A 20967-nucleotide genomic window follows, 5' to 3' on the forward strand; every position below is an offset into this window, starting at 1 on the left:
GTAGTATTTCTGTTACAGCAGCACTAGATAACTAAGACAGATGCCTTGGCGATCTCCAAGGAACCAGGTAGCAGCAGCTGAAGAGACAAGAACCTTCCAAAAGGGGAACAGAGAGAAAGTCTTCCCCTAGAGCTGGCATCCTGAATTCAAACCTTAGCCTCCTAAACTCCTAAAATAAATTTCTGTTTGTTAATGGCACCCACTTGTGGTACTTCTGTTACAGCAGCACTAGACAACCAAGACAGACACTGTGTTGTGTGTGCAAACCCCTCATGGACAGCACCTGGTGTGTAAGGGTCTTTGATAGTGTGTTGAGAAATGAATAAACTGCTCCCTGAAGTCAGTGAGGGCCTGGTTGAATGCTGAAGGCAGGATTCCTTAGTGGACCTGACCGAGGCTTGCTTTCAGCTTTGGAGACTGTGCCAAGCAGTCTCGCCACCCTCTTCCCACCTTTTATCTGTTGGCTTGTTTCAGTGGGTGTAGCTGTGTTTCACTTGCCTCTCTTACGCAAAGATCAGGTTGCCAGGGCTCAAAGCAAGAAGAACCTGGGTATGCTCCCCTTCTTTGTGGCTTGGAAGGAGATGATGCGTTCATACTTGCTAATTCCTGCATTTTAGGAAGCTGAGGCCCAGAGAACCTGGCCCAGCCCAAGCAAAACTGGAACAAGAGCCCCAACTAGAATTTCCAGACCGAGGGAACTGTTGTCTTTCAGTGGCTGTTGTGCAAAATGCAGGTGGATGAGGAAGAATTAAAAGTCTGCTGACCCTCTTGGTTTTATTAAGGGGTCTTTGATTATACTTAGATGAAATAAATATTCTCACCTATTAGTGAAGAGGGGAGGAAAAAGAGCACTTAACTTGATTTAGTAAATCCTCGATAGATGTGTGCCAAATTAAGTTAAATTGGGGGAAATATGCAGAATGTTTTTTTAAGGAAATAGAAGTGTAGGAATTTTTCCTCAAATAATTAAAAAATTATTTTTCATCTAGATGGTGTATGCCTGGGTGTTGTGTGGTTCTCTGGGCTTACGCATAGGCTCCATTTAGAACCATGGCTCCTTTCATCACATTTAAGTTTTTGTAATTCTTCATCTCGTAAGAGCTGTATTCTAGAAATGGAAAAAAAATGGAACAGGAGAAGGATACATTTCCCATGAGTTCTACAGTTCTGGTCAGAGGCAGCATTTGAAGCCAGGCAGGTTGTCTGCTTCAGACTTGAATTGTCTACGCTATTAAGAGCTCTGTCTTCTATTTACAAACGTGTTCAAGAAAACACTGGGAGCATTTATGGTTTGAAAACTCAATAGTTGAAGAAGCCCTTTGTGGTCCAGGAACATGGCTGAGCCAAGAGATGGCTTGTTAAGGCAGTAAATGTGCAGAGAAGACACATTTCTCTTATAAGTCTCTCCAGCTCTAGGAAGAGCCCTGTCCCTGGCTGTGCCCCTGTTGGATGCCAGGAGCATCCCCTCTCCCCTACACTCTCAAAGGGGCCAGGAAACAGTCGCTGTCCTGCAAAGTCCCGGCCCTGCAGGCGTGCGTTACCTACATGAATACATCCTGAGGGAACAGGGTCTGGATTGTTGGCATGCAGAAAATTAGGAGCTTATGAATTAACTCTCCTTATAGAGCAATCTCATGAAACCAAATAGCATTGAACATCTGGCAGATTAAGTTATTCTTGGATGATTTGGGTTTTTTTTTTTTTTTTGGTTATAAAGTGGTTCTATGGCTCATAAAACACTCTGGGACCTGTGAAAAGGCTTTGGAGAAGCAGGGCTGGGGGTAATCTCTTTACAGCAAAGAGGACTTGTGGTACAGACAGTTTCCGCGTGACTGCTAACCTAAAGGTTGGTGTTTTGAACCCACCCAGCGGTGCCGTGGAAGAAAGTCCTGACAATCTGCCTCCTTTAAGACTGCAGTCAGGAAAACCCTGTGGGGCAGCTCTACTCTGTAACACTTGGGGTTGCCGTGAGTCAGAATCTACTCAATGGCGGTGGGTTTGGTTTTTGGTTTATTGTTGCAAGCTTTGTTTTTTTTTTTTTGGATGAAATAGCAGCAAGGAGGTAGGGGAACGTTTGTTGTCCGAAGTGGCCTGAAATGCTTAGATATCCACATGAGGATAAAACATCACAAACCCTTAAGGATTTACAAGTCCTTGAAAGAGTACAGTCCAATCCCTTGCCTTCAGACTGAAGTAAATTTAGCTCATTCAGGATGAGATCTCTTGTGCTTTAAGGGCATCTGAGGAGGAAATTGCATGGCATTTTTCGCCCTTAATAGAATGATGCTGTAGACTGGGCCCTCTGAGGTATTTTAGCAAGAGTGGAAATGGATTTGAGCTGAGCCACTGCTGCTCTCATTTTTATCACCATCTGGACACTTCTAGTACTCGGCATTGCAAGCACCAGGCTTTAACTAATTGTGCTGCCTAAACCCACTCGTTCAAGTTAAAACACATACCCCTGTTGTCCTGGCCTCAGAAGGATGATCCTTCTCCTTTGCTAAAAATAAAGATGCCACTCACACAGGCAGAGCACGATGCCAACCAGGATCAGGGGGAATACTTAAACCAAAAACCCAAACCAAACCCAGTGCTGTCGACTCGATTCTGGCTCATAGTGACCTCACAGGACAGAGTAGAACTGCTCCATAGAGTTTCCAAGGAGCGCCTGGTGGATTTGAACTGCGAACCCTTTGGTTAGCAGATGTAGCACTTACCACTACGCCACCAGGGTTTCCAGGGCATACTTAGTGCTGTGGAAATCCAAAGACCGTTCCCTCGCTGAGATCTGCTGACTACGGGAATAGAAGCTGTGCTGGGAGGAAGGGTAGCAGAGAGGGCAATTTTGGATCAGGGTGTGCTCAGTAGAGGGTGGAGAGACTGGACTGTCTCCCAAGAGAGGCCCTTGGGCATCTGGAGAAGGTGGTGGGAGGAGACAGGGTGCCTGGGAGCTTTGTCATCCTGGGGGCCTGTCTAGCTACCAAAAAAACTCAAACTCATTGCCGTCGAGTCGATTCTGACCCATAGCGACCCTGTAGGACAGAGTAGAACTGCCCCATAGAGTTTCCAGGGAGCGCCTGGTGGATTCAAACTGCTGCCTTTTGGTTAGCAGATGTAGCTCTTAACCGCTACGCCACCACGTACAGTCACTCCCGATCAGATCTGGGGATACCTAGGGGGAAGATAGTATGAACATCTACTATGTCTCCTTGAGTTGGAATCAACTCGACGGCAACGGGTTTGGTTTTTTTTTGTGTGTGTGTCTCCTTCACCAAAGGGCAGTACTTTTTAGGTGCCCGGCTAATGGGAGCTGGCTTGTCCTATATATGCATCCTGGGATGCCTCTGCAATTCCGCTATTCCATGTGGCTCTGTTACTGGGGAGTAGAGAGACAAGTGTGTTTCAGTTTAAGCCATATTTAGGTTTGGTATATACAAATTTGAGCACCCAGTAATTCCTCTCACCCTTTAAGAATGCCGATGACTTCACCCACTGAAGTGTGTTCAGCGATCTGGCTTTTTCCATTCTGTGAACATTAAGTGTTTCCTGACCCTGTTTATATGTCCTGGATGTCACTGTAATTCCACTCTTCCATATGACTCTATTTCTGGAAGGTCCCTGGGTGGAGCAAGCTGTTTGTGCTCGCCTACTAACCTAGATTGGTGGTTTGAACCCCCAGCAGTGCCACAGAAGAAAGGCCTGGCAATCTGCTTCTGTAAAGATTACAGCCATTCTACCCTATAACACATGGGGTTACCATGAGTCAGAATCAACTTGACAGCAACAGGTTTGGTTTTTTGGTTTTGGCCCTCCTAATATTTGCAATGGCACCTAAGAACAACAAAAAGAATATTTGCATGCAGGTGATCAAATATAGTCACAAATTTTTTTCAGTATGTGAATATTTCTTTTTCAACACCCAAGATGAGAAAGGAGCCAGGTTTGATACAGCAAGATGTGAATAAACTCATTAGATTTTTGTGTGTTGGCCACTGGAGACTTATAAACGTCTGATCTCAGCTGTCCTGAAGTTGAATTTTCCCCCATATTTGGCACAGTGTAATTTATAGAGTATAGGGGAAAACTAGATTGTGCTAGATGGGTCTCCTGGTGAAGAAAATTAACTTCCAAGGCTAAAGCGGCCATGCAAACGTCATTACAAAATCACCCAGCATACAGAATTGGCGTAGCTTTCCTCCACAGTTGTCCACTGCCCGTCGCCCACCCCTCCCCCGCCCTGGTCACTGTTATTCCCAACATCATCAGGCTAAAAGAACAGACAGCTGTCCCCAGAAAATTCGCTCTGAGTGTCCTCATCAGCACGGATTCTGACGAGACAGCAGACTGTGACATGGTGAGAGGAAGGGCAGCTACGGAGAAGGCTTGCATTAACCTCTCTCTGGACCCACTCCTTGTCTTTTAAAAACCTGAGCAGATGTAAGGCTTATTTATTCATCCATTGGTGACTGCTAAGGAGCAGAGTTCAGTCTTTTTTACACCTGGGAGATGCACATGGCACCTGAGCATCCCTCCCGCATTTCTGGTCCCTCATCTGTTCAGCTTCCTGGGCTCCATCTTTAGCTTGAGGACCTCTGAAGATGGTCTGCCTTTTCCCCAACCTCTTCAGAACCCAGCGCTGTGTCTGGAATGTGGCTGAAAGTCAAACTTGCTTGAGTGGTCACTATCTGACCAATTCTGCTCTAGACACATTTAATTCTTATTACAACCCAATGAGGTGCATGCTGTTACTAGTGCCTATATTAGCTTCCTAAGGATGCCATAACAAATTTCTGCAAACTTGGTGGTTTAAAGCAACAGAAATGTATTTTTCCACAGTTCCGGAGGGCAGAAGTCTAAAATCCGGAGGTTGAGACCTCACTTTGGCAGTGTATATACAAACCCAAGGTGCTGGCGGGGCTACGCACACTCTGGAGACCCTGGGAAGGATTCTTCCTTGTCTCTTCCACCTTCTGGTGGCTGTCAGTGTTCCTTATGCCCATGTCACTCCAGTCTCTGCCTCCACCTTCACATCACCTTCTCCTCTGTGTGTCTGTCTTCTCTTTCGTCTGTGTGGCTCTCCTTTATGGGTCTGTTACAAGAACATTTGTCATTGGAGTTAGGGCCACCTGGATAATCCAGGATGATCTCATGTTGAGATCATTAATTACGTCTGCAAAGACCCTTTTTCCAACTAAGGTCACATTCACAGATTCCAGGGCGTGGGCCTATCTTCCTGAGGGCCACCATTCCCCCCATGACGCCCCCTTTTGCACATGAGGAAATGGCTGTACAATGTGGTTAAAGCGAATTTCTGCAGGGTTACACAGCTCGGAATTGCGGGAGCTGGGATTTGAATACAGGCAGGCCGGCTGCAGAGCTTGCATTCCTGACCAGGACTCTCTGCTGCCTCTCAGAAACTGTGCTAAGTGACTGTTTATGAAATGACTGGCTGGAAGGATGGGTGAGTGGATAGGTGGATAAAAAGATGCTGATATCAATGGTTGGCCAATATCCTCCTTCCCAGAATGCTGAAAAGCATAGCAACTGATGCTCATTGTCTTATGATGTTTGCCAGGACTAGGCCTTGAGTCCTCTCCTCTGGCTATCCTCCTCCTCCCTAGGACCACTCATCTGCCTCAAGGCTTTAAATACCATCTATATGCTGTTGGGGAGCCCTGGTGGCTCAGTGGTTAAGAGCTCGGCTGCTAACCAAAAGGTTGGCAGTTCGAATCCACCAGCCTCTCTTTGAAAACCCTATGGGGCAGTTCTACTCTGTCCTCCAAGGTCGCTACGAGTCAGAATCAACTTGACGGCAATGGGTTTGGGTCTGGTTTATATGCTGTTGGGGAGTTCCTGGGTGGTGCAAACAGTTAACATGCTCAGTTCCTAACCAAAAGTTTAGAGGTTAGAGTCCACCCAGAATGGCCTCCAAAGAAAGGCCTGGCAATCTAGTTCTGAAAAATCAAGCATTGAAAACCCTATGTAGCAGTTCTACTCTGGCATACATGGGGCCGCCATGAGTCAGAATTGAGTTGACATCAACTGGTTTATAGGCTGTTGGAGGTCCCTGGGTGGTGCCAATGGTTAATGCGCTTGGCTGCTAATTAAAAGGTGGGAGGTTTGAGTTCAGCCAGAGGCACTTCAGGAAAAAGACCTGGTGATCTACTTCTGAAAAATCTGCCACTGAAAACGCTATGGGGCACAATTCTACCCTGACACACATGGGATGGCCCTGAGTCAGTCGACTCAATGGCGACTGGTTTGGTGTTCGGTCATATGCTGTTGCCCGCCTGATTTATTCCTCTAACCCTGATCTCCCCGCTGAATTCCAGACTCACGTGCCCCACTGCCCACTTGGCATTTCCACAGGAGTGTGTAATAGGCGTCTCAAACCTAATGTGACCAAAATGGAATCCTTGATATTTCTCCCTCAGGGGGGTTTTTCCCTCTCCCCCTCCCATCTCACTGAACAGCACTGCCATCCACCCAAAGGCTCATTCCAAAAACCTAGAAACCCCCTTCATTCTTCTCTTTTGCTCACACCCCGCAACCAAATTCCTGAGTAATCCCTGTTGACCCTTCCTCCAGGTTCCACCCCCTTCTCTGTGACCACCATCCTAGTTCAGGTTGCAACCATCGTGTCCCAGCGCTGCTGCTACAGTAGTCTCCTAACTGGGCCTCCTGGGGGCACACAGTCAAATCTTGTCACCTCCCTACCCCAGCCTAAAACTGGGTATTTCTCCTTGCCATTTCAATACAATCCAAGCCCTTTGCCCTGACCTGCTCTCCCAGGACATCCTCTGTTATCCTCTTTATGTCCAGACACACCATTCTTCTTTCTATTCTGGAACACACCAGCAGGAGCTTTCTGCCTGGAAGCTTCTGCCTCCAGATTTTCATAGGCCTTCTTCTCCACAACCATGTAATTGAAAATGGTTGCCCAAAGGCACCCTCTATCACATTACCTGTGTTCTGCAATGAAATAAAGTCTTTGATTTATTTGTTGTCTGTCTCACTTGTTGGAATGTAAGCTCTATCAAAACAAGGACCTTCTTGTTCCCCATGTCTCCACTGCCTGCAATAGCACCTGGTATACGGTAGGCACTCAACAAATACCTTTTGAGCAATTGAGCACTGATTACATTCCAGGCACTGATCCCAGTTATCCTTATTTTTCAAATAAGGAAACCTAGGCTCAGAAAGATGAAGTTACCTCCTCGAAGTTATACATCTGTGAAGAGCTGGAGCGAGGATTTGGACCCAGCTTTCTGTCTCCTAAGTCTGTGTTCTTAACCACTGTTCAATACAGAATCGCTGAGAAGTAGGAACCGCTTAGTTCCTTGAGAACTCTGAGTTTTAAAATTCATTTTCCTGTTCATAAACTCAGACAAAGATTTTTAAAACACAAGGAAGAAATATACTTATTCAGATTCTTAATGTACTGTTTCTCTGAAAAATCGGTCCTGAGACTGCAGTTTAGAAAGCTAAGAAGCTCATTTCTCCTTTTTTTTTTTTTTTAAAACCTCTTTGGGGCTGTTGTTGTTATTAGCTGCCATGGAGTGTATTGCAACCCGTGGTGACCCATGTGTGCAGAGAAGAACTGTTCCGTAGGGTTTTCAAGGCTGTGACCTTTTGGAGGCAGATTGCTAGGCCTGTCTTCTGAGGCAGCTCTGGGTGGGTTTGAACTGCCAGTCTATTGGCTAGTAGTCAAGCACTTAACTGTTTGCGCCACCCAGGGACTCCAGTCTCTCCAGTGACTCCAGTCTCAGTCTCCATCTTCACGTGGCCATCTTCCTTCTGTCTGTGTCTCTGTATGTCTTCCTTTATAAGGACACCATTCATATTGGATTAGGGACTCACCCTACTCCAGCATTGCCTCATGTTAATTTAACTGATAACGTCTTCAAAGACCCTCATTCCAAATAAGGCCACATTTACAGGAGCTGAGGATTAGGGCTTCGACATTTCTTTTTGGGGTACACAATTTAATCTATAACACACACCAACACTTTTCTGTAGTTTGGTATAGGATGAGAACATGAACCCCATTTTTAGATAGGATGGTCGCAAGACCTTCTCCTGAATGGGCCATTTCTCTGTCCCCAGCTTTGGGCCAGTCACGGAAGAGGCCAAAAGGAGGGCTCCTGTCAGGTGAGGGACTTCAAAGAAACCTCTGCCAATGTTGAGACTGAGGAGAAAAAGAAAACAGTTATTAGTTTCCTTCCCTGTTCTTGGACATCCTTTTAAAAATAAGTTCCGTCTTGAGAATTACATCAGCATCCAGGTAAGTAAACATCAAACAAGAAACTCTTACATTTCAAGCAAGTAGTAATTATGAGAAGGGCCAAGATTCACAAACGTAGGTTGAGATTTTATTTGTGGAAAGGGCTGTAGTGGCTGATTAGTGTATCTGGCAAATAAACCTGCTTTCCTTCAAGAAGGCGGAGCTCTGACCACTTGCTACGTCATGTGCATCGCCTCTTCTGTCGCAGGTGGGTTTGCTATGGTAAGCAGAACTTCGCCTGGGGGTTGTGCATGTAAAGTGTCGCTCACTAGTAGCCTCCTTTGTTTTTAGCATAAGCCACAGAGGAGCTGCTCATTGTTCCTGCTAACAGGCAGGTGGGTAGTCACCGTGGAGCCTGGGATGAATGGTGTGTGCTGGGCAGATGTGCAGAATCCCCACCCACCCAGCTCTCATTTGTTGGTTCAAGAAGCGCATCTGGATTTCCATTGGTTAAAATCCATGCCGAAACCTGCGCACTGGAATGGTTGGACTTACTATTATTTTTATTGTGGTGAAAATATACATAGCAAACCACATTGTCAACAATTTCTACATGTATAATTCAGTGTCTCTTTTAAAGACCTCTTTAAAGTGTTGAAAAGCAAAGATGTCACCTTAAGGACTAAGGTGTTTTCAGTCGCCTCATAGGCATGTAAAAGCTGAGCAATGAATAAGGAAGATCGAAGAAGAATTGATGCTTTTGGGTTATAGTGTTGGTGAAGAATGTTAAATAAACAATGGACTGCCAAAAAAATGAACAAATCCGCCTTGGAAGAAGTACAGTCAGAATGCTTCTTGGAAGTGAGCACGGCGAGACTTTGTTTCACATACTTTGGACATGTTATCAGGAGGGACCCGTCCCTGAAGAAAGACATCATGTTTGGTAAAGTAGAGCATCATCGAAAAAGCTGGAATAATGGCCTCAAGCATCACAAAGATCATAAGGATGGCACAGAACCCGACGGTGTTTCGTTCTTTTGTACATAGGGTCGCAATGAGTCGGAACTGACTTGACAGCACCTGACAACAACAGTTCAGCGACACTGATTACATTCTTCATGTTGTGCAACCACTATCACTATCCTTTTCCAAATTATTCCGCTACCACTAACATAAACGCTCTGCCCCCTGTGCAGAAACTCCCTGGTACCCCTGCCTTCCACTCCTGGTAACCACTGAGAATTTTTGGTCTCTATATATCTGCTTATTTCCCATAAGGGAGATCATACAGTATGTGTCCTTTTGCAAATGGCCTATTTTGCTCAGCATAATGTTTTCAAGGGTTTATCCTTATTATTTTTTTGTAACTCTTCTTTCCACTGCTGCTTATTCATCTTCATCTTGACTCAGCACATAAGCTTTGTTAACAACAGGCATGCACATAGGAGGTGAAGTTTCCCATAAAGCCACTGAAAACCACGGAAGCTTGGCAAACATTTTGAGAAGGTGATACTGTTATCCATCACGACACTCAGTTCTCTCCTAGAGCTTACGCTTTGTCCTCACTGTCCCCACACCAGCTTCTTTTTTTTTCTTTTTAATTCCACTAACAATTATTTAGCACATGCTACATAGGAAGAATAAGATATATGTACTTCCTCTTCTGTGCCTGAGGAGACCTGGTGGCACAGTGGTTAAGCGCTTGACTGCTAACGGAAAGGTCGGCTGTTTGAACCTACCAGCTGCTCTATGGGAGAAAGATGTGGCGGTCTGCTTCTGTAGACTATAGCCTTGGATACCCTATAGAGAACTTCTACTCTGTCCTTTAAGGTTCCTATCAGTTGGAATAATCTGATGGTAATGGGTCTGATTTTGGTTTATTCTGTGCATGCGGAATAAAAATAAATATCAAATCAAATCATATCATATCTTCTGAGCTGAGGCGAAGAACAATGGAGAAAGCATTGTTTCAAGAACTTAGTGAGCCTCCTAACCCTACCTTTTGTTGGGGATGTGGCACTGTCTACGAATCCCCTCTGGTGTATGCCGTTAGAAATGCATCTAGGCCTGAGTGACATCGGATCCCTCGTAACACTGTGCGCTGTCACTTGTGGGTTTGGTTGGGGTTGTGCACTTCAATCCGAAATGAAGCCAAACACATGAAACAAAGGATATAACCCGTAAGTACAGTGCTTTACTGAAAGCCCATCTGTATGAGACCAAAAGGTCAACAATTAACTTTAGCAAAGATGAGAAGACAAGGGGGCAGGGAACCTGCAGTGCTGAAAATAGAACAACCAGAGCACAATTAAAGAGCATGCTGACGCATTGTGAAAAATGTAACTGATGTCACTGAACAATTTGTGTAGAAATAGTCAAATGGGAGCCTAATGTATTGTGTAAGCTTTCACCCAAAATGCAGTAAAATATTAATTAGAAAAATAAAACACACACACACACAAAATCAAAGTGAAGCCAGTCGCTTCTTGAGCCGTTATCAGCTGTGAGTCAGAAGGATTAGAACGGAAGGTTCTTCTAGACAGATACCATGTCCTGTTTGATGCTGTGACTTAAGCACCTAGCACCGTGCCTGGAACATAGGTCCTTGAAGGTTTTCAAATAAATGAAACTGGGGTCAGACTGGCAAGTCTGGGTGGGAGAGAAGAACCTGGACAATAGTCACATTTTGGAGGAGCCTAGAGCTAACCCGTGAAGATCAGTGTAGCCTGAAATGGTCCTGCCCTTCAGGAGTCTGTAATCTATTAGGGGGGAGAGGAAATCTGAAGCAGTATTAGTTATGGTTTAGGATATACGGCACATGAATTGCCTTAGAGTTATGCTTCCGGCAACAATTTTTTCTAAAGGGAGAGATTTCCACTTTGCACACTGACTGTTTAAAATTATTTCATGAGCTACCTAAAGAACATTATACTTTTGCAGCCCCACCTATTCATTCAGTAAATCAAATATTTATTTGAGTCCTACTGTGTGCTGGGTCCTTAGAGTCTAATATGGCAGGCAGATATTCGATACATATTTTAAGCTGAGTCCGGAAGAACATGACCCTTCAGAGAAGTGGTTCTCCACCCCACTGCACGTTACAGACTGCTCTTATCCAGGCTGCACAAGACGTCCGCGTTGCTAATCCAGGGATCGGTTCTGGGCTTCTTACTTGATCCCTCAAAGCATTTCATGTGGTTCATCCCTCCCTTCTTCTTGAAATGCTTCCTTCCCTTGGCCTTCTGGACACCACACTGTCCAGGCTTCCCCCTTTGTGTACTGGCCAGCATTCCTTCCCAGTCTTCTTGAATGTCTTTTCTTCTCCCTGACCTCCAGATGCTGGAGGGCCCCAGGTCTCAGGCTTTGCACTTCTTGTCTTTTCTTTCTGCATTTATGACCTGTAGTATCCTTCAGCCATGTGGCTTTTAGTGTTCTCTGTAAGTCAAGAAGTCCTATGAATACATCTCCATATTGTATCACTTGCATAAATAACTACCTACTTGACATCTGAATGTCTAATGGTCATCTCAGACTTTAATGTCTAAAGCCGGCTTCTTAATTCCCACCCCTGCCCCTTCCAGATGCTTCATGTCTGCTTAGTTCTTCAAATATATGCAGAATTTGACCATTGCTCATCACCTCTCCCCTATCCAAGCTATCTTCATCTCTCAGTCGGACTATTTTAGGTGTTCACCAATAGCTGTTGCTTACCTTTTCACCCTGCAGGATGTCCTCAGTAGAGCAGCCAGAATGGCTCCAGTATGATTAAGTCAGTTCGTGTCACTTCGCTGCTCACACCTTCCCTGTAGGTTCACATCTCAGAGTAAAAGCCAGACTCATTACACAGCCTACCAGGAGGCCCTTGGTGGTCTTGCCTTGGTATTACTTTCTGACTTCATCTCTGTTACTCTCCCTGTCATTCACTTTGCTTCAGCAACACTGGCCTGCTCCTGCCTCAGGGCCATTGCACCTGCTGTTCCACCTGCCTGGAATGCTCTTCCTTCATGTAGCTGAGAGAATGGCTCCTTCATTTCCTTCAGGTCTAGATTCAAATGGCACCTTCTCATGAAGTCTTCTGGGCCACCCTATTCCAACACTGCAAATCCCACTCCACAACTTCACACCCCAATTCTCAGCTTTTAGCGTCATGTTGTCTTTTTTCTTTATTTCTTTTTTAACACTTCACATATTTTACATACATAAGTTGTTTTTCTGTCTGCCCTTCCCCACTACAATGTAAAAATCTATGAAGGTATTTTTATTTTTTTGTTCTATTTTGTTCACTATTGTATCATCAACACTTACAGCAATGCTTGGCCTATAGTAGGCCCTCAGAAAATTTTTGTTGAGCGAATAGATGAGAACCACTGGTATTTTTAATTTAAACACTGATGCCACAGAGGTATGAGGTATAACCAACCCAAGCATTGGTATTTTTTTTAAATGCTCCCCAGGTGATTCTAATGTGAAGCCAGGGTTGAAAACCACCACTTCAGATCTGAACCTTGGTCATTTTTCTCATTCTTAGAATTTTACCTGAGTGGCAAATATTGTTGCATTCCTAGAAAATCCATTAGTCTCAAAATTTAAATGGCGGTGGATAGTTTTAATGAAATGTGTGCTTGTGTGTAATAGCACATTGTGGTTTTAATCTGAGTATCTTGTTATAGTGAATGTAGTGGACCTTTGTCCTTGTATGACCTTGGCCGGACTATGTTGGAAAGCACAGATCTCATATGGCAGAGTAAAGTGTTTTTTTGTTAATTTCACAGTTGAGCTTCAGACTTTTCAGACTTGGCAAGTGAGAGGAGATTTGAATCCAGCTAAGTCTAAACATCTTTTGACTAGATGGAATCCGTAGGTAGCACAAACGGTTAAGCACTCAGCAGCTAACTGAAAGATTGGTGGTTCAGACCCACCCAGAGGCACCTCAGAAGAAAGGCCTGATGATTTGCTTCTGAAAGATCACAGCCGCTTAATAGGATCCCTCTCTCAGGATCTGAAATAGTGGCTTTTCTACTATAGTCTTCATTATCAAGTTAACATTGTTCATTTCAACAGCTTGGGAAATCAGGTAACCAGGTACACTGGAGTAGGAGAAAGATTTAGAAACTAGCAAGTTCCTAACACCTTTGTGGCCTTTTGAAGCCCTCGGCTTGGGGAAAAGTGATGTGAGAGTGAGACAGGAAATGTTATAAAGCTGTAAGATGTCATAAAATCATTTCCATCTGGTTGTAAGGTGTACAAGACACAGGAAAGAAAAGCACATTGTGTTTTTATCCAGCAGCTGTAAGGTTACTGGTTCAGTGCATCAAGGGAAAACTGTTGACATAGCGTATCTGGACTCTGTGATAACTTTGCGTCCTTGTGTTGTCTTTGTGGGTGGCCATGTGGAGAAATGTGTCTGGGCAGTAGCAGCATATGGTGATTTGTAGCTGACTGGCTAAATGCCTGTACAGAGAGGTTGATGGGATGCTGTCTATCCACAGAGAGAGAAGGTCCTAGTGGTGAGAGTCAGGCCATTGGGTTCATCCTACTTCTGTTCAACATTATTATTGCTGACCTGAATAAAAACTTGGATGACATACTTATCCCATTTGCTCATGACCCAGATCTGGGAAGCATAGTGACCTCATTTCACAAAAGAATCAGTATCTAAATAGATTTATAGGGTATGCCAAGTCTGGCAAAAGTCAACCAAGGGTGCAGTTAAGGTCCTACATTTCTGGCTGGAAAAAACCAATTGCATTATTCCAGGATGGTCAGGAAGCTGTTTCAACAGCAGCTTTTGTGTGAAATATTTAGGGATCTCATTTGATGATATGATCAATGGGAATCAATGCTATGCTGTGACTGTTAAAAAAAAAAAAAAAGTAAATCCCAGCATGAGGGGTCTAGAACCAGACTGTTGGCCCTCTGCACTGGTTAACCACATCTAGACTATCGTGTGCCACTCTGGGCAACATACGGTGTAAAGCAACATGTCTAGAGGCAAGGGTCCAAGGTGGAGGAGTTAGTGGGGAGAGATTTGCAGGAAGAATGATAAATGCTTTCCAAGTTCTTCCCTTTCCAACCTGTGCCCCATGGACCATCACTTTATCTGCTCCTTCGCCAAGTCTCTAACCTTATCACCTTTCCTTTTGCTGCCCCACCCTCCAAAATGCCAGCCCCAAATAAGTTCAACCACTTGTATTTTCTACCCCTATGTCTTGGTTGCTAAGCATTTCTATGGAAAAAAAAAAATTACACAATGACTTGAATTCGTGTCATTGCAGAATAATGGTCTCTAAATGTATCAGACCCCATAGGTTGGTGGCCAGAATCCCTCCCTACCACCACTCCCCCGGTAGGTGTTGTAACTCAGACTCCCACCCCACAATGTCTCCCTCCCTCTCAGCAAGGGACCTTCCTGTTTTCTTCACAAAGAGAAAATCTGTGGAAATGCTCTCAGAGTTCCCACTGACAGACAACCTTATCTATTTCCACGTCCAGCCTGCACTCTTACCCTTCTGCCTCTGAGAAAATGTCCCTCCTTTTATGAGAGACCACCTGACCTAGCTCAGGAGACCTCCCCTTCTCATTCCTCTAACGGCTACACTTGATCAGGAGACTCTTTGACCTCCATCTTAAACTTCTCTCTCTCTAAGCATTTCGTCTCCACCATATTCAAATGCCCCCAACCCTCTTTAATTAAGGCCTTGTTGCTGTTCCCTCCTTAACAACCAAATTAGTTGAAAAACTGGTCTGTATCGGCTGTTTTCACTTCTTTAATCTCCCATTAATTCCTCAGTGGACTGTGCGGTCTGATGTCCATTTCTGACCCCCCATTGAAATGTCTTTGCCCTGCTCGCCTGTTTACCAATGCGCCTCTGCACCTCAGTCTAGTGGAATCTTTTCAATACTTACTTCAGTTGGCACTGCTGACTAGTTCCTGTTTTATGAAACACTCTGCTTTGGCTTCTCTGACTCCACCGCCTGCTCCACTAATTTTCCTTCTATTTCTTTGAAATAATACTTAGCCTTAATCTTCTCTCTGAGCTTCTCGCCATGAACTCTCTATTTTTGAAACTATGCCCTACACCCCTACTTTTTAAAAATTCTGTTTTATACTGTGCCTCTTAAGTGTTGGTATTCCCCAAGGCCCTTTTCTCATTTATCTCCCTGGAAAATTTCAACCATATCTTCAGTTTCAGTCACCACCTATGTACTGATCACTCCCAAGTCTGTACCTTAAGCCCAACTTTTTTCCTGAGCTCATGACTCATATATCCAGTATCTACTGACCGTCTTCATCTGGGCGCCCCTTGGCTACTCCAAAGCAACTCAACCCAACCTGAGCTCATCCCTGCCCACCTTCCCCATCTGAACCTGCACTTCCTCTTCTGTTCCCTATGTTGGCCATTCACACCCCCACTCAACCGGGCCCCACACAAGAAATGTGGTATTATGTATTGAATTGTGACCTTCCAAAATATGTATTGCAATATGAATCCCTATACCTGTGGATGTAATCCCATTTGGTAATAGGGTTTTCTTTGTTATGTTAATGAGACCCTATCAGTGTAAGGTATGTCTTAAAACTACTCACTTTTTGAGATACAAACAGAGCAGATTAGGCCAAGAGAGGCAAGCACAAACAGAGTGGATGATACATGCCACGTGGACATCACCAAGGAATCACGGAGTGCCTGGTCTACAGAAACTGAAAGAGATCTTTCTCCAGAGACAACAGAGAGGGAGAGCCTTCCTTTAGAGCCAGTGCCCTAAATTGGCTCTTTTAGCCTCCTAAACTGTGAGAAAATAAGTTTCTCTTCATTAAAGCCACCCACTTGTAGTATTTCTCTTAGCACAGCACTAAAAAGCTAAGGCCCCTGGACTTACTATCTCTCACCTCTCTATGGCTCTGTACGTTTGCCGCGGTAGGTTTGCAACTACTGTCCACTGGATGAACACAAAAAGTATTTCAATGACTTTCTTGTACAGGACCATGTATTCTCATTTCTGGTTCTGAAATCGGAACAAGGACCAAAGCACTGAATTTAAGGGAAAGGGATGCAGCTGCATGTTCGGAAATTTTTTCTAACCCTTATGCCTATCTCAAAGTGACAGGACTATCTTGAAAGGTCTGAGAGTTCCACCACTGGAGACATCAAGCGGAGGCTAGAGGTCTAGTATTGCAAGATTGGGCTGTGTGGCTTCTGATGCTGTACCAACTTTGAGACTTAATTAAGCAGTTAGTAAGTCCCTCATATGCTTTGCTCACAGCATCTCATTTAAGTTTCTTAGTAGATTATTATTAGTCCGTAGGTAGTTTGAGGACTAATGTGCATCTGACCTAAGCTGTGGTATTTTGAATTGCCTCTTATGCATGCGAAAGCTAGATGATGAATAAGGAAGACCAAAGAAGAATTGATGCTTTTGAATTATGGTGTTGGCAAAGAATATTTAATATACTGCCAAAAGAATGAACAAATCTGTCCTGGAAGAAGTACAGCCAGAGTGCTCCTTGGAAGCAAGGATGGTGAGACTTTGTCTCACGTCCTTTGGACATGTGATTAGGAGGGACCAGCCTTTGGAGAAAGACATCATGCTTGGTAAGGTAGAAGGTCAGGGAAAAAGAGGAAGACCCTCAAGGAGATGAATTGACACAGTGGCTGCAACAATGGGTTCAAACATAGCAACAATTATGAGGATGGTGCAGGACTGGGCAGTGTTCTGCTGTGTTGTATATGGGGTCGCTGTGAGTTGGAACCTACTCTGTGGCACCTAACAACAACAACAGGTGGTTTGCACTCGACTTCTAACCTAAAAGTTGGCATTTGGAACTCACCCAGCAGTATCGTGGAAGAAAGATCTTGTGATCTGCTTCTGTAAAGATTACAGCCAAGAAAACCTTATAGAGCAGTTCTATTCTGTAATATATGGGATCGCCATGAGTCAGAATCAACTCAACAGCAAAAGGTTTGGTTTTGGTTTTAATAAAGTATTAGCTCCGTTTTATGGATGAGGAACTGGGAACCCAGAGGCTCAAGTAATTTTTCTGAGGTGATCAGTGTTAGGGCCAGGTCTCCAAAGAAGGCCTGGTGTCTCCAAAGCCCATAATTTTTGTGAAGTCACTACCTTCCATTCTAGCATCAGAGACAGACTTCAGTAGAGTACAGTCAGCTGTACGTCCTCGTTGGTATACATAGACCTCTGAAGATAAGAGAAAGGAACAATTCTTTGATTCAGAGCTTAAATAAATAAATTCAGAACTTAAGTTCTTCTTAAATATGTCCATATGTTCATTCACATATTGCTCTTCCCTTCAGATTCTACAGATCACAAGAAATTCTAATAATCAAGTGCTGGCCATCAACCCCAGCTCCCAGAGGCTTGGAAAGAAGCGAGTGAGAAAGGGTTAACTTTCCCATTTACTTTGAGCAGCTTGTAATTAAATGTAGGTCCCAGCTTCAGAGGTTCTGGGCTGCTGCTAAAATAGCAGCCCGATGTGTGAAGGATGCTGAAACGGGGAACCCTGGGTTTTCTTTTACACACTGGAAAGAAAGGGAGATGCCATGTATTCGGGGAAAATTGGTTGGCGGTATGGAAAGGGTACAGAAGCAAATCATTTACCTCATTTTTATTGTTGCCTCTAAAACATTGTCCTAGAAAGACCCGGAGGTCTGATTAAAAGAGCAGATAAGCATCAAAATGGCAAAGCAGTCAGTCGGGGACCGTAACCTGGCAGGAGAAAGGGGTACAAGTGAACAGTTGAATCAAGATATGAAATTCAAGCTGTAGAGACTCTACTTCAAGATAACCTGTCAGTGGCTATTTTTATAACACTCACTAGCTGCCATTCTCAGAGCTCCAGGGAAGACTTACTCTCTTGCACAACTCTGAGGTGTATTATTACTTCTCTGTCTTTCACCTGATCCTAAACTTATTGTTTAAATACTCAAAGAGTTTTCTTAATCTTTGAGTGTGAGGGTTAGGAAAGGCTTGAGTAGTAAAAACCCAGCTGTAATTTCTAAGTCTAAAGATAAAGGGCCAACGAATAAGAGGGAAACCTTTCATGAGATGAATTGACATGATAGCTACAACAGTGGGCTCAAACATACCAGTGATCAGGAAGATGGTGCAGGACCGGACAACATTTTGTTTTGTTGTACGTGGTGGGGTCCCCATGAGTCAGAGCTGACTTGACAACAACTAATAACAACAAAGATAGAAAAAATTAGCTCCTCCATCAAAGCAGGAGAGGGAAGTAAGGTGAAAAGAACACTGGACCAGCAGCCAGCAGCCTGGGTTCTAATCCAGACACTGCCACTGTCTTGCTTTGGGACTTTAGGCGAAGTAGGACTCTCATACTTAGAACAAAGCAATTGCATTTAATAATTTTTAAAGTCTTTTTTAGCTCTAAAAGAAGGAAAAGGTCTGATGTTACAGCTGTTGTGCCATTGAGTCAATTCCAACTTATGGCGACCCCATGTGTTACAAAGTAGAACTGCCCCATAGGGCTTTCTTGGCTATAATCTTTATGGAAAGGAGCCCTGGTGGTTGCAATGGTTAAGCACTTGGCTGCTAATCAAAAGGGTAGTGGGTCAAACTCACCCAGTGGCTCTGCGGGAGGAAAGACCCCCTGGTCTGCTTCCATAAAGATTACAGGCTAGGAAACCCTATGGGGCAGTTCTAATCTGTCCTCTACGGTTGCTATGAGTCAGAATGAACTTGACAGCACACAACAAGTCTTTATTGAAGCAGATTGCCAGGCCTTTTCTTCCACGGTGCCACTAGGGTGGATTCGAACCGCCAACCTTTGGTTACCTGCTGAGCATAAACCATTGGCACCACCTGGGGACCTCTTGACACAGAGTAGGAACTCAATAATCTACCTACTGCCTGTTGCTTGAGAATATATCACCCCTTTCCTGCCTCTCTCCACTAAAGCCCCACTCATGTCCACAGTGCCTGGGACCTCATGTTCTGCCCTACATGAATAAATCCCTCTAAATTAAGCTATCCATTAAAAATACCTTATCTGTGTTAGGAATAAGTTCCATGAATATTAAAAGACTTGCAAGGCATGACAAATGTGGTTTCCTTTCCACTAATGTAATTATTTCTGCCACGAACTGTTGGATAGCTTCAGAGATCATCTTTCTTAATGTCATATTTTATAAATGAGCGAATCTAGACCCAGAGAGGTGAGGCAGCCTTCTGCGGGTCACACAGCAACGACTTCTCCCCACTGCCAAAAATGGCAAGATGCAGGTACTTGGCAATCAGTGTATAAAGGAAAATTATAGTTTAAGTTCCAGAAGAGCTATTTTTAAACAGAAGGCTGTTTCACCTTGGAACTTTATTTAAAATAATAATAATAATAATAAACAAGTTCACTGGATTTGTCCTTTTAAGCCAGTTTAAGAAGCGTGCCTTCTCTATGCTGTTGAGAAATTGGCAGGCCAACATCTTGCAGACAGACTGTTCTGGTCTACTCGGTTAGTTGTTATCCCAAACGCAAATCTGACTCACGGGTGAGATCATGAGAAATCTGGACTATTTTTCTTGATGACTTTTTCTTTCCTGTTCCCGTTTTCTTTTGTGGTATCTGGCTCCATATGATACCCATGCTGGGGAATGGAACCTTGAAAGGGCTGTTCCTAGGATGGTCTCGGCTGTTATATGAATCATAAGACAACTAGTGCAGGTTTTGCCATGAACCGCTTGCCTGTGGCTTTGATGCAGAAACTCAGGATGTGTGTGTTCCTGTATTTGTGCATGTACGTGTGCGTGTGTATGTGTGAGAGAGAATGTGTGCATCCATGTAGAAATGTGTATTGGTCTTATGGCAAAGTAAGAAGGTTTCTGTTTATTGGTATTTGAGGGACTTGGGGAAGGCCCTCCTGTTAATCAAATGGACTGTTTTCTTTCAATAAATGTCTATTTGCTTCCTACCTTTTGTTAGGTGCTAGAGATTTTAATATGGACTCCTACCTTAAGGACTTCTTGCCTGTAATTAAATAAGTAAATGTTACATAGATTGTGTATTAGGACAATGCTAGCTGCTATGATAAACTCTCAAACTTTAGTGGCCTAACCTAACAAAAAATTATTTCTCCCTCACATAATAGCCCAGTGCAGGTGTTCTCGTCAGCAAGTGGCTCTCCTCCACTTGGTGGCTTAGGGATCCAGGCTCTTTCCATCTTATAGCCCCCTACCTCCTAGGACTGCAGGGTTCTCTGCCTCCAAATGGTAGAAGGGTTAGAGAGAGAGAGTGGGGAGACAATATGTATGCTTCTGAAATGCCTTGGCTCGGAAACGGCACACATCACTTTTGTTGGTGAGAACTCATCATATAGCCCAAATCAGATGCAAAGGGACCTGGAAAATGTAGCCCACGATGAGTGTACACTATGAAGGGGGTATGGAATTGTGGTGTTCAGTTGGCCGTCTTTGCTGTAGTCTGGTATGTACTTGATGGAGGTCTCTCAGGATACTACGCAAGTGTAAAAGAGGTACCTACCCTGGATCTGAGAGTAGGGGCTCATCACTTGTTCCTTCCTTCCCCCCTCTTCCTCCTGAGCTTGATTCTTACTGTACCCTTCATACCTCTGTACATGCTCTTTCTCCTCTCTAGAACTTTTCTCCCACCTTGTCATCGTGTCCCTCTGCTGGGTAACTCAGTATTCTATCAGATAGAAACTTGGCAGGTATTTCCCCCTAGAGGCCTTTTCTGGGCTCACAACTCCAGTTTGCAT

The 20967-nt window shown here is 44.2% G+C and overlaps 1 protein-coding gene across 4 annotated transcripts in view; it reads left to right on the forward strand.

The window, feature by feature from the left end:
- PDZD2 (PDZ domain containing 2) overlaps nt 1-20967 on the forward strand; it is a 575078-nt gene that overhangs the window by 111122 nt on the left and 442989 nt on the right. Inside the window, exon 1 of one of the 4 annotated variants that reach the window (XM_049861662.1) lies at nt 7544-8284. The exons of the other annotated variants lie outside the window; for them this stretch is intronic. The gene's annotated coding sequence lies outside the window, so the exon portion shown is untranslated. Of the gene's footprint in view, nt 1-7543; nt 8285-20967 lie in introns of those variants that run through there. 4 annotated transcript variants of the gene reach the window in all.

This window comes from Elephas maximus, chromosome 2, assembly GCF_024166365.1.
Source record: "Elephas maximus indicus isolate mEleMax1 chromosome 2, mEleMax1 primary haplotype, whole genome shotgun sequence".
Lineage (NCBI taxonomy): Eukaryota > Metazoa > Chordata > Mammalia > Proboscidea > Elephantidae > Elephas > Elephas maximus.